This window comes from Vulpes vulpes, chromosome 7 (assembly GCF_048418805.1).
Source record: "Vulpes vulpes isolate BD-2025 chromosome 7, VulVul3, whole genome shotgun sequence".
In the NCBI taxonomy this organism is placed as follows: Eukaryota; Metazoa; Chordata; class Mammalia; order Carnivora; family Canidae; genus Vulpes; species Vulpes vulpes.
In genome coordinates, this window is record NC_132786.1 from 120066380 (window position 1) to 120080881 (window position 14502).

At 33.9% G+C, this 14502-nt stretch overlaps 1 protein-coding gene across 1 annotated transcript in view; it reads right to left on the bottom strand.

Annotated features, from left to right (window-relative positions):
* The window catches only part of TFEC (transcription factor EC), a 69610-nt gene that overhangs the window by 17513 nt on the left and 37595 nt on the right, over window positions 1-14502 (bottom strand). The window lies entirely within an intron of this gene.

Genomic DNA, 14502 nt, shown 5'->3' on the forward strand with positions numbered 1-14502 from the left:
GAAACTTTCTTTCCTTCCTGGAAGGCATATTTTTTCTCATCGCACACTTAATGTTCTAGATTATTATAAATATCCCAGCTGGTAACCAAAAGTAGTCTAAAACTACTTTTGCCTCTAGTGGATATAGGGTACATCTAATTATAGAAACACTGCAATTCTTAATGTGCTTCTTGAGAATAATTTTTCAGAAAACTAAGTTTCTTTATAACACAATTCAAAATTGTACAAATTTATTATTTAAAATATGCTTATTGATTTGACTTCCCAAGAAAATTTAATTCAAATAATATTCATAATTCAAGTTAATAGTCATTATTCCAGGACAAGCCATATTTAAAATGTAGGATTTGAACATTTAAAATATTTCCATTCTAAGTATCTTTATTTAATTTCTAGGCAGTAAAATAAGAACTGAATAAGTAGTACCTTTTTTCTATCCTTAAAACTAGAAACACTACAAATAATCAAACAAAGTTACAACCAGATTATTAAAGAGATTCTTAACTCCTTATTTCCATTTTTTGTAAACTCCAAATCAAATTGAGGAGATTTTTTTATGCTTATATAATCAGACTGAAAATAAATGTGAAGAACGAACATTTTAAGACCAAAATTAATTCTGACATAATAATCCACTAAACTCCATATAATAAATATTGTGTATTTCTGATGGAAATGAACTTGGATAATACAGTGGAAATCAGGCTAACATATGCAAATGTGCATAACAATAAGGGCATCATAGATTGAACTTGTTATTCTGATATATTTCTATATATCGGCTCTTTTTATTATTTACTCTATTAAGAATCCTCATCTTTATTTTATATAAACTCTGTTTAAAATGTATTTTTACTACATAAATCTTGGAAGGTAACTTAATTTGGGTAATTATTCCTTTTCAATTTCTCATCTGAAAAATAAGGATGAAGTTGATTAAATTGGATAGATGATGAATGCTTATATCAGAACAATACAATCAGGAAAAGAAATCCAAGAAGCAGATTTCCCTAACGTGTGAGTCATTTAGTCATATTGTAAAAGCAAAAAGTTTCCAAGACCTCTTTCAAAAATCTTGTTGGTTATAGGCTGAGGCATCACCAACCTAAATTGTACATTTCCGTTGTGCCTTTGAGAAACATAATGAATGTGCTGAACAAAAAGATAGGGAGTGAGGGGGAAGGAAGAGGGAAGGTACCAGAGAAAGGGCACTTTTCTCTGAAGACCTTGAATTTAGATGGATTTCAATGCAGCAGTTGCAAATTGCAAAAATGTTTAAGAAGAAAACGAGCCATATTACATATATACCGTAACAATAAAGTGATAGGTTCCTAACTATAACATTATTCTGGGTCCATATTACTTGGTCAGACCATATCTAATATAGAAATGGTGCTGGAATTCTGATAATGAATCTAATCCTGCTTAATGATGGGTATCTTACATTTTCTTCTGACCTTGATTATTGTTTAATTTATGCCCTAAAGCATAATGATTAATATCCTCTTTAATTTTATGCTGTAGGTACTACTCTATTTTAGGTAAATGGCTAATCACTTTTTGAATATCATTAGACAATTGGTTTTAATTTCAAAGTATGTCCTATACTTCCTGTGATCTATAGTGTCTTTTCTCCATTAAAAGATATGGGTACAATGGTATTTAAAATTTAAAGATTACATACACCCTTGAAAAGGATTACAAAGCAAAATTATATTTACTTTTCTCAAAGGTATAAGTTACTTAGGTAATGTGTTAACTTTATTTGGTAGATTAGTAGGAAACTAGACAGATTTTTTATGAAGAACTATTTATTACTCTGGTTGGAAACATTCTTTTTTGGTAAGGCAAAACCTTTGACATGACGACAGGGGAACATACCATATTAACAAAATCACAAATTTTAAAGAAATTATATAAAGAATTTATCATAAAAATCTTTTCAACAAGGTAGAACATACTCCTCAAGATAACACTTCTTTCTGATAAAAAACCTGAACTCCTGATCTCAAAAGTTACTTTGAAGTGGAGTGATTGGCGGTGGTTCCTGTTGTCTAGGATTCTCCACCTTAGATTTTAGTCAAATCTCCACTACTGAGATTATAGAGACTGAAGTGGACTAGGCTCTGACCTTCCCACATATACTGCCTTCACAGTAGCCAATATTTCCTGAAGAAAACAAGCAAACCAGTAAAAATAGCAAAACAGCTGAGGAAAATGACTATTTCAAAAGTAAACAACAGGGATCCCTGGGTGGCGCAGCGGTTTGGCGCCTGCCTTTGGCCCAGGGCGCGATCCTGGAGACCCGGGATCGAATCCCACATCGGGCTCCCGGTGCATGGAGCCTGCTTCTCCCTCCGCCTGTGTCTCTGCCTCTCTCTCTCTCTCTGTGACTATCATAAATAAATAAAAAAAAAAAAATAAAATAAAAAGATTTCAAAAGTAAACAACATGCAGTGTGAGAAATAACATCAGAAGCAAAAATTTAAAGAACCAAGGAAGATCACATGAAACCAAATTTCTTTTTTTTTAATTTTTATTTATTTATGATAGTCACACAGAGAGAGAGAGAGAGAGGCAGAGACACAGGCAGAGGGAGAAGCAGGCTTCGTGCCCCGGGAGTCCAATGTGGGATTCGATCCCGGGTCTCCAGGATCGCGCCCTGGGCCAAAGGCAGGCACCAAACTGCTGCACCACCCAGGGATCCCCCCAAATTTCTTAAATTAGTCTAATGTTCATTCTAAAAAAGACATTTGTAATAATTTATAACATAAAATGAGAACAAATAAACATACAGATGGCTAAAGTGAATAAGCAGAAACAAGAGGTTTGAAAATACAGTACTTGAAAAAAAGTATTATAAAAAATGTAAAATGGAAAAGTAGCATAATAAACACAGTGAGAAAGGCATAATGGAATTAGTAAAATATAAAACCAAATTGAAGTAATATTTCAGGAGGATAAAGAAAAGTTCCCAGAAATAAGACATATGAAAGAAAATCTAATCAGTATGGAGGATAGTTATTAGAATTACAATGCAGATAGTAGGAGTCCCAGAGAGCAAGAAAAATAAAATTCAAAGAGAGAAAATACTTTAAGAAATAATAGAGATACATTTCTGATAATTAACTAAAGTCTATTATTTTATTTCATTTTATTATATTATATTATATTTTGATATAAAAATCAAAGGGCCTATAGGATGTGAAAGAATATAGATAGGAAAAACCTACACCTAGACATATAATAGTGAAATTTTAGAATATTTTTAGAATATTTTAGAATTTTAGAAATTTTAGAATTTTATTTTATTAAATTTATTTATTTAGAATTTATTTAATAGAATTAATTTATTAGAATATTTTAGAATTTTAGAAATTTTAGAAATTTTAGAATATAAAACCAAGAGGAAAAATTAAAGTCTAAAGAGAAAAAGGTAAGATTATGTCCAAAGGAACAAGACTCTGATTAATACAAGAGTTTTTAATAGCAAAATTGAATGATAGGGGAAAGTGAATCATTAGTTTTTAAATGTTGAAAGAAAAGAACTTAAAACATGAGTTTTATATCCAGCCCAAGTGTCATTCACAAATGAGATCATGATGAAAATATTTCTAGAGGCATAATATTTAGGTACTTCATCCAAACTGTTTTCAATGTTAGTATGAAGTACCTAAATAGAAGTAGATATTTAAAGGATATGCTTCAAAAACATGAAATAAAAATTATCAAATATCTTAGTAAGTGGTTGTAGTCTAAAAGAGATGAGGGTAACCAAAGTAAAAAAGTGAAATATATAATGATATAACTCAGTATTAAAGTAAATAATATCAGTATGATTGATTGGAGTAGAAGGAAACCAGAGGATGTAAAAGTAGTTATAAAGTACTAAGGAGAAAAATGGGCACACCTAAATAATAAATTAAGATGAAAGAAACAGGTGAAAATACATCAGTGTAAATAAGTCAAACCTCTCAGCAAAAAGACTGATAGTTTGGATACAACAGTACAAAGGAAACACCTACATAGTAAAAGGACACACAAAGTTTGAAAATTAAGGGATGGAAAAAGATATAGCCAGCAAATAATAACATAGAAAACTGACGTAGCTATATAAATATAAGAGAAAATAGATTTTAAAATTAGAAAAAGTATTAGGGATAGACAGTCTCTATATAATAATAAAGAGTTCAATTCTCCAAAAACACATTATAATTATAAGCATGCATTCATCTTATAAAATAACCTCAAAATATGTGAAACAAAATGTTTTGTACTATAAGGCAAAATTAATAAATTCACCAGTGTAGTAAGAAATTTTGACATTTCTCCTAATTTTTGAAAAGTGAAGCAGGCAACAATAATCAATAATGTCATAGAATATTTGAATAATAAAACTAAGAGCTTGGCCCAATGGACACTGTATACTTCCATATCCAAAAATTAGAGAATACACAATTTTCTTGAGTACATATGGAATGTATATAAGTATTGACTATGAACTCAGTCAAAAAACACCTTCAATGTATTTCACAGAGACCTGATTTCTAAAATGCCTGGAAATTTTTAAATAACTCAAGGGTAAAGACAAAATCATGCTGAAATTTAGAAAGAAATAAAAGATACTAAAAATACACAGAAAGAAACATCTGATATATGGCAAGACAATGCTTTCAAAGAAATTTACACCCTTAAATAGTAATATGAGAAAAATTGATACAAATGTGAAATTTGATAAATTAACATTCTCAACAAGCTAGAAAAATAACCAAATAAGACCAAAGAAAGTAGAACAGATAATAAAATAAAAGCATAAATTATTGAAAAAAAAGTCGATCCACAAGGCAAAATTTCTTTTTTTAAATTAACAAGAATGACATGTTTCCTGCAAGAGTTATCAAAAAAGAGTTATCAAAAAAATTTCTTTTTTTAAGTTAATAAGAATGACATGTTTCCTGCAAGAGTTATCAAAAAAACATATAATATTAAGTTATTCTTCAAAAAGAATTAAGAATAAATAAATAATATTGCAAGTGAAAGTAAGATAATACTAAGAGCACAAGCTGGGATTTAAAAATATGTTTTTTTCCCCTGAGATCAGGAACAAGCAAGACAAGGATGCCTGCTTTCACTATCTCTATACAGCACAGTATTAGAAATTCTTGTCAGAGCAAATAGGCAAGAAAAAGAAACAAAACTCATCCAAATTGGAGAAGAATGAGTAAAATGATCTTTGTTCATTGATCATATATTTAGAAAAACCTGAGATTACACACACACCTATACACACACACAGTACTAGAGCTAAAAAAAGAATTCAGTGAAGTTGCCAGATATAAAATCAACATGCAAAAGTCAGTTGCATCTTTATACACTAACAATAAAGAATTTGGGGGCACCTGGGTGGCTCAGTTTGTTAAGCATCTGCCTTCTGTTCAGGTCGTGATCCCAGGGGGATGGAGCCCTGTATTGGGCTCCCTGCTCAGTGGGGAGCCTGCTTCTTCCTCCACACTCCTTCTCCATCCCTCCCCCGTTGCTCTCTCTCCTATCTCTCTGTCTCTTTCCAGAATAAATAAAAATAAAATCTTAAAACAATAAAGATTCTGAAAGAAAATTAAGAAACCAGTCCTATTTACAGTAATATCAAAAAGAATAAAATATTTAGTAATATATTTACCCAAGGAGACAAAAAACTTGTACACTGAAAACTAAAAAATATTGCCACAGGAAAAAAATTTAAATAAATTAAAATAACATATATTGCTAATAGAAATTAAGGAAGACAGACATCACATATTTATTGATCAGGCAACTTAATGTTGTTAAGATGACAACAGTACCCAAAGTGATCTACAAAATTAATTGAACCTCAAAAGCATTTTTTTTGCAGAAAAATAAAAAACCATTCTGAAATCCATATAGAAGTTTGAGGGTCTCCAAACAGTAAAAGAGCAAAGGTAGAGGATTCACACTACCAGTTTTTAAAACTTACGACAAAGTGACAATAAGCAAAACAGTGTGGTGCTGGCATAATAGCAGACATAGATTAATGGAGTGGAATTTCTGCATTATTTGAGACATAGTGCAGAAATATATCCTCAAGTATATGGTCAAATGATTGTTGACAAAGGTGCCAAGATCATTCAATCGGGAAAGGACAATCTTTTCAAAAAATGGTGTTGGGGAAAGTGGATATCCACATGCAAAAGAACAAAGTTGGACCCTTCTCTTAAATGATACACAAAAATTAACTTGAAATGGATCAAAGACCTAAACATAAGAGCTAAAACTATGAAGATTCTAGGGAAAAAGATAGGGGGAATCTTCATGATAATGTGTTCAGTGATGATTTTTTTTAATACAAGAACAAAATCACAGGCAACCAAAAAAAATATAATTTAGACTTCATCAGAATTTAAAGCTTTGTACATCAAAGCACACTCTCAAGAGAGTGAAAAGATAATCCATAAGCATACTATTGCAACTATTTCCAAATCATCTAAGAGATTAATATCAGACTATATTTTTAAAAATTCCAACAGCTCAACAACAACAACAAACCACCCAATTAAGAAATGGGCAAAGGATTTGAATAGACATTTCTTCAAAGAAGAGCTACAAAAAGCCAATAAGCACATGAAAAGATGGTCAACACCACTACTCATTAGGGAACTATTAATCAATACTACAATGTGGTACTACTTCACATTCACTAAGAGGATGATATCAAGAGGAAGGAAAATAACAAGTGCTGGTAGGGATGTGAAAATTGGAACCTCGGTGCATTGCTGCCAGGAATGTGAAATGATGCAGCTGTTGTGGAAAACAGTATGACAGTTACTTAAAATGTAAAACATAAAATAACCACGTGGCCAACACTTCCACCTCTAAGTTTCTACCAAAAAGAATTAAAAGCAGAGACTTAAACAGATGCTTAAGATACTAACGTTCATAGAAGCATTATCATGGAAACCAAGTGGTGGAAACAACCTAAATGACCATCAACAGATGAAGGAAAAAATAAAATGTGGTATATACACATACTGGAATATTACAAAGCCTTAAGAAAGAATAAAATTCTTATACATACTATACATGGATAAACCTTGAAAATAATATGCTAAGTGAAATACGCCAGACAGAAAAGGGTGTACAAAATATTGTAAGATTCTACTTATTAAAGGTGCCTTTTAATAGTTAAGTTTATACAGACAAAAAGTAAAATAGAAGTTACTAGAGGCTTGGGGCAGGAAGAAAGGGATAGCAATTATTTAAAAGGTGTATTTGTTGCAGATGATGATAAAGCTCTGAAAATGGATATGATGGCTGCACAGCATTATGAACCTGCCTAATGCCACTGAATTTTATACTTTTAAGTGTTTACGATGGCAAATTTTATGTTCTATATGTTTTACCACAATAAAAGAAAGATGATGAGCTATATTACCTATAATACTTGGGGGCCAATGATTGTGAATACTTGGACAAAAAGCATGAGTTTTTAGAAAAATATTATTTAGTTGAACTGACTGAAGAAGTAATTAATAGTTTGAAGAGTCTAAAGATTACAGAAGAAATCAAAATAAATTTTGAACATGTTGCACAAGAAAGTATCTGGACTCGATGGTTTTATGGGCAAAAGTGTTACATTTTCAGGAAATATATCATACTAATTTTGTACAAACATTTCCAGACAATAGAAACACGAGGTAATATGTCCTGATTCATTGAATCTGAAACAAAGACATTATGAGAAAGGAAAATTATAGGCATAGGGAATACAGTCAATGGTGTTTATAATGCTGTGGTATGGTGACAATGGTGGCTACCCTGGCAGTGAGCATAGCATAACATATAAAGTTGTCCAATCACTATGTTGTACGCCTGAAGCTAATGTACCACTGTGTATACCTCAACAACAACAACAAAAAAATAGCATTAGCAATATGAATCCAAGGGAATATAAATATTTTACCATAAAAAAGTTGCATTTCCCATAAATATATTTTATGATGTTAAAAGAGAAAAGGACCTCTATGATCAGATCAATAGATTAAGAAAAAGTCTGACAAAATTCAATCCTATTTATGATTTATAATTTTTTATAAAATTCTTAGTGTTTGAGAAGATAGTAAATTCCCATAACCCTAGAAAAATATAGATTTGCATATTGTTAAAATCATGCTGCCCTATGAGAAAATAAAATCTGGGTCCAAATATACTGCAGAAACATCTAAATAAAATATGAAAATGCTCATATATCCATTTATTCTTATCAGGCTAATATAATAAAGGACAACATTGATAATCTAAGTTTTAGATATGTTTTCCTGATTCTTTGATCTCTTCCCTCTTCATATACTATGTCCAATCTATCTCCCCGTATGATTTTTTTTCTTTTAAATTATTTATCAGTTTATATTTTCTTCTCTGTCCTCATATATCAATTCTTCAGGGCCTAAACTTAAATTATGTTTCTCTAGTATCCCTTCATCCCTCTCAATTCCCAACTACCCCTCTTAGACCAACTCATATTTTAAAAGTGCAACTTCCTTCTGATCTCCTCCACCCCCCAAATCAAAAATCTCTCCCCTCTGATGTCTATATTAAGGTCAAACTCTTATGTCTAGCTTTCAAGAATCTTATTAAATGGCCCGTCATTATCTAGTCAATATTATTTGCCACCACTATCAAGTTATAAAAGATTTCTTGTCACCACGTACCCATATGCCATAGCATGGCTTCCAAAATAGATTTTAGACTCAAATGGGAGGGAAGGAAAGAGTTTGCCACAAGGAACCTAGGAATCTATATATTGGTAATTAAAAAAAAAAAAAGAGTAAAATACAAGCATTATCCTAACATATATACTATGTCCTAGATAGTTGAATATTTATCATGTGCCAGACATTAAGCTAGTATATCCCATAACAATAACAAATAACACTATCTCAAGTCATCTTTATAACAATGCCATGAGGTATCATGTTTCCAATTTTAAATATAAATAATTAAAACTGAAAAAGTAGGTAATAATTATGTCAAGATCATACAGTTGTATAAATAGAGGGCTTGGGATTTAATCCTGGATCTATCTGAACCAGAGGCTGCATTCTTTACTACCTACTCTACTCTGGAAAGTCCTTTGCCTTAACACTTTTAATGGTAAGAAATGATTTGAATATGCAAAAAAGTTGGAAGTCATTGGACTATTTTTTTCCTCAGTTTTATTCAAGTATCAAAATCCAACCTACTCTCTAAGGCTCAATTCAAAGTCCAAACCTTCTCCAACACTGTCTTTCATGGTGGCTCGGTTTAGCTTTCTCTTCACCAAAACACTATGGGACTAATAAACTTGACCATAAATTTAATAATTTAGTTTATATTTATTGTTTTACTCCTCTTCATTTATATTCATTCAGCATGGGGAGCACAACAGTATACACTACTTACCATGTTCGTGAAAATTAATTGCTTATCTAAAACCCTGAGAATTTCCTGGAGGGTTGTGTGTGAACATACATACGTATAATGTATATGCATAGATGTATTACATATGCATATTATGTACATGTGTCTGTGTGGTCTGTGTGTGTGACATGTCTTTCTCCCAGAATATCTCATTATAAATACAAAAGAGGGAAAGAAAATACATATAGTTATATATTTTCAGACAATTTTTCAGTATAAATACTAAAAGCAAAAAATCCCATATACCCATATATATATATATATGCAAATGTGTGATATCTGCATAACTATCCATAGCACATATTTAGTACTAAATTTCATGGGAAACTGAGAAAAACTTTAAATGGTTTAATCTTCTATTTTTCTGTTCTGTGAAGATAGTCACTGTGGAACTAAAATGGTAAAAGTGAGCATGAGATTATTAGAATAACTGCAGACATAAAAAGAAGACAAACATTAGGCATAAAGAGAGAGCGCTGTAGGGAAGCATATACCACACAATGTATGCATACACAAAAAAACTGACGTTTAAAAGATTATTTTTTTCCCTTTTGGGGTATTTATTCATTTAAATGTGGTAAACTAGATTTTTCCAGTTTTAAGACACACATCATTGCTCTCCCTCTTTATTTTATTTGCAAAAGCTGGGCTACGAGGTTTGAATGACAAACATTGAATAGGGAAGTCCCACTGAGTTATTATTATTTTTGTTCTATTATGAGTGAATAAAAAAATAATGTGTTGGGCGGGAGTAGAATGTCCCTTGTCCTTGGCCAGCTGGCTTATAACTTAAGTAGAAAAGATAAAGAACAAAATAGAGATGGTAACTTATAAATACTTTAGTACCATATACTTTATATCTATTTAGTACTAAATGAACAAAAATAGTTATTGATTTCATGTAAACACTGCAATAAATAACCAAGGGAACCCTCACTTTCTGATAGAAAAATCCCAAAAAATTATTTTTAACAATTTTTTTTACTAAAGAGAGTATAACAATATTTTTACTCTATCCAGAGCACCAAAAACTATCTTATAAGTAAACACACTTGTTAGTACAGCAGATTATATATTATGCATTTTAAAGCTCAATTTCTACATACCTTGTTTTATTGCCTATTACTTTATAAAGTTTATTCAGTATTTAAGGTGGTTTCATCTCCAAACACTGAAATAATTCCAAAATGCACTTGCTCACCAGTTTTAACTCGGCAGTGTCTCTAACCTCCAAGAGAGCCACGATTTTCTCCTTCTACTTCATCATTTTCTTTTCCTTAAAAACTGGCAAACAATAGCTGAGAGGACTGCACAGAAAACTCTGTGCCAAGGTGAACTTTGGCTCTTCCTTGGACTTTAAGACTAATCTGGTCTAGGCTGTGATTGACAAAAGCTTGCTTGTTGATGTTATGCAGTCCTCTCAAGTTCCAACCAAGCACAAGGGGTTGTTAATATTTACTCAGTCCTCGTCTCTGGAATGGTCTTGAACTATAAAAGTTTACTGAGATTGCCAAATGCCACCAGCATTTACAGACACCTGATTGAAAAAAGAGCTATGGAGGATAAAAGATATGAGTTACTATGCACAACCACATCTCATAAGGGAAGGGGTGAAACCAAGACCAACTGGTGGAAATTATAGGGAAACAGATCTAAACTCTTAGGCCAAGCAATCATTCCGTTGGAGTGGCAGAGAATCAGATCAGTCTAAGGCCCCGTCAACTCTTATGATTCTACAGTTCTAGGAATCAGCTTCCTTCTGAGGCTTCTGGGATGGGAGGAGGAGGAGGAGGAGGATTGCTGCTCTCTCTGGTATCATACACGACTGGATTTCAAACCCTACCCTGCCATTCACTAACTGCATAAGTTGAACAAATTAGTGAACTTCCCTAAGCCTCCTTCCTCATTTATAAAGTGAAAATAGTCTCTATCCCCTAGGTTTGTTGTGATGATCAATGCAATTTTTCACTAAATACGTTCTGCACAATCCTTGTCATGTAGCAAGTACCCAAGGCACGGTAGCTTTTATTATGGTCGTTATCCTTGTGGCTACTGCTTTTTTCCCATTTAAAAAATTTTAAGTACTAATGTATGATGGGAATCATTTTTTCAATACTATGTGTGTATTTTTTTTACAAGATTGTATTTATTTATTTATTCATGAGAGACGCACAGAGAGAGAGAGAGAGAGAAAGGCAGAGACACAGGCAGAGGGAGAAGCAGGCTCCATGCAGCGAGCCCGATGTGGGACTCGATCCCGGGTCTCCAGGATCACACCCTGGGCTGAAGGTGGTGCTAAACCACTGAGCCACCCGGGGATCCCTATGTGTGTATTTTGAAGTGTTTATTTCACATGCATTTGCTGAACACCTACGATGTGCTAGGAATGGTGCCAGTGCCAGGTGCTGATGACATAATAATGAAGAGGTCACAGCTTTAGGGTCCAGAGACACAGAAGTGAACAAAATGGACAAAACTGTTATATTCAAGGAGTTTACATTTTAGGGGTGGGAGCACACAATAAATAAGTAGATAAAATAATAATTCTAATCATACGAGTCAGAGGTTATCAAAATAAGATATTGATTTTGGGAATGATGAGATGGGATCTTTTAGCTAGGCTGTTTGTGGAAAGCCTCTCTGACAAGGTGGCATTGTCTAAAGGTTGGAAACATAAAGGAGCAGCCGTGTGAAGTTCTGGGACAAAGTATTCCAAGCCCCAAAAGGAAGTTCAATAGCCCTAAGATGATAGTCTGCATGTCATGTTCAAGGAGCAAGAAGAAGGCTATAGAGGCCAGAGCCTAAAGTTAAAGGGAAATGCTGACAATGGTAAAGTGTCTGGATTATATTCTGAGGATTTTAGGAAGTTAATAGCATGTTAAGCAAGGAGAAACAGGATCTGATTTTTGCTTTGTGCAGATCATTCTGGCTACTGCATAAACAGCTATAAGGGGGCAAGAAGTAGCAGGGAAGTTTGGCTGCAGTCAGTTTCTGAGGTTCAAGTGAGAGATGATGGCAGTCTGGAAAAGCGTTTTAATGGAGATGCTGATAAACTGTGAGATTCAGATAATCTCGGATGCTCCTTAGGACATATTGATAGATGTGCAAATATCTGAGTAAGAGAGAGAGAAGAGAGATGACTCTTGGAGTGGGGGTGCTAGATAAACCAAAAGGAGATTGGGATAGAGGTGTTTTGGGGGGGGACAGAGCCTTTTTGTTAGTCATATTAAGTTTGAGATGTCTGTTAGGAGCATAAAAGACAACAAGCAGGAGGATATACAAGCATACAGGGGAGAGATCGGCTGGAGAAGGGTGGAGGTCACCCGTAGGATGTATTGATACATGAGAAAAGAGGGCCGAAGTCCTAGCCTTGGTACACATGAGCATTTAGACATCTGTTAGAAGAGAAAGAACCAGCAAGGCAGGTAGAAAACCAGAAAAGGTGGTGCCATAGAATCCCAGATGGTACTTTAAGAAGGAAGAGTGGTCAACCATGGCCAATACCACCGAGAAGCCAAGTCAAGTGAGAATGGAGAACTTACTGCTGGCTTCTGCTTCGGCTGGCTTGAAGAGCTCCTTTAAAATTGTGAGGACAACAGCTCTGATGGAGACTAGAAAACAGGAGGGGAGCAAATGGTGGCAGGGTGAGGACTGAAGCAAGAAGTTCTTTTGTGTGTGAGTCAGTCATGACATAACATGGCAGCCAGACAGAAAATGTGTTCAAAGGGAGTTTGGGGGTTTGGTTTTATTTTTAGGGAGTGCTACTAAAGACCAGTGTAAGACTGATATTTATAACCCAATTGATCAGAATAGACTGATTACATAGGAGAAGGAGTCACTACTTAGAGAAGCAAAGTCCTTGAGAAGGTAAGAAGGAGTGAGATCTGGAGCACACGTGGTGGGCTGGCTTTAGATCGTGAGCTGGAGCAATTATTCTAATTATTCTAATTATTCTATAGAAGAGATGGTGGAAGAAATGAAAACAGATACAGGTGGTTTCGTGTAACTGGAGATGCCGAGTAATGAATGAGTTCCAATAGCGTTGCATACATTTGCTCTTTGAAATACACTGTAAAAGAGAAATCGGCTGAAAAAGGAAGAATGGGCAATGAATTGTGGAGATTTGAAGTGAAAAGAGAAGGAATTTTTAAAAAATGGTCTCAGTTAATGGGAATATTTACCAGGGAATAGCTGTGAATTCCCACAGTGGTGGTAAAAGGCCCTGTGACATTTTAGTGATGGACTTGAGATGAATTCTATGAGCAATGTGGTGAAATTTTATCCATTAAGCGGCTCAGGTTGAGATGTGGAGTAAGATGAGAGAAGTTTAATCAGGGTTGGGGTTTTGCCAGGGAAGTAAAATGAAAAAAAAAAATCACCAAAAAAACCCCCAGAGATATGTTAGGAGTGTTTGCAAGAGGATTGGTTATAGTGCTTGACCAAAGACTCTAGACATTTTCAAAATGTTGCAAGTGCAGAGTCGTAGCTATTGAAAATAGTGATAGAGTGCATCGATTTAGAGCTTGAACAATTGGTGAAATAAGAAAACTACAGAAGCACTCAGCGAATAGAATGCAATCATCAAAAGTGAAATAAAAACATTAGGGGATAGAAAAAAAATGGCAATAACAAGATCTAGGATATCATCATGCAAAGGGGGGGGCTAAATGGGGAAGAGAAAAATGCACCGACGCTAAAGAGACTGAGAAACTGACCGGTTAGGGTTTTGTTGAAAGCATGACTGATTCGGCTGAAGGTTTCCTGCACTTAGCTCCTCACCATCTAGTTTACATAGTTGCATTGAGAAGAAACTGAGAGGTAGCCAATAGAAATCGAGAGGTAACTTCTTAATTTTTCTGCCTCCAGTCACTCATCACTCAGCATTCATTTCTGGGTCGGAAAGACCCGGGCTGAATTGATCTGTGAAGACCTTGCACTAGTTCATTCAAGCTGGATAAATTGGAAGGCCCACCACAAGGGGTCCAAGGCTCCCCTCAGCAGCTTCCAAGTTTCCCATCACAGAAGTTGTAC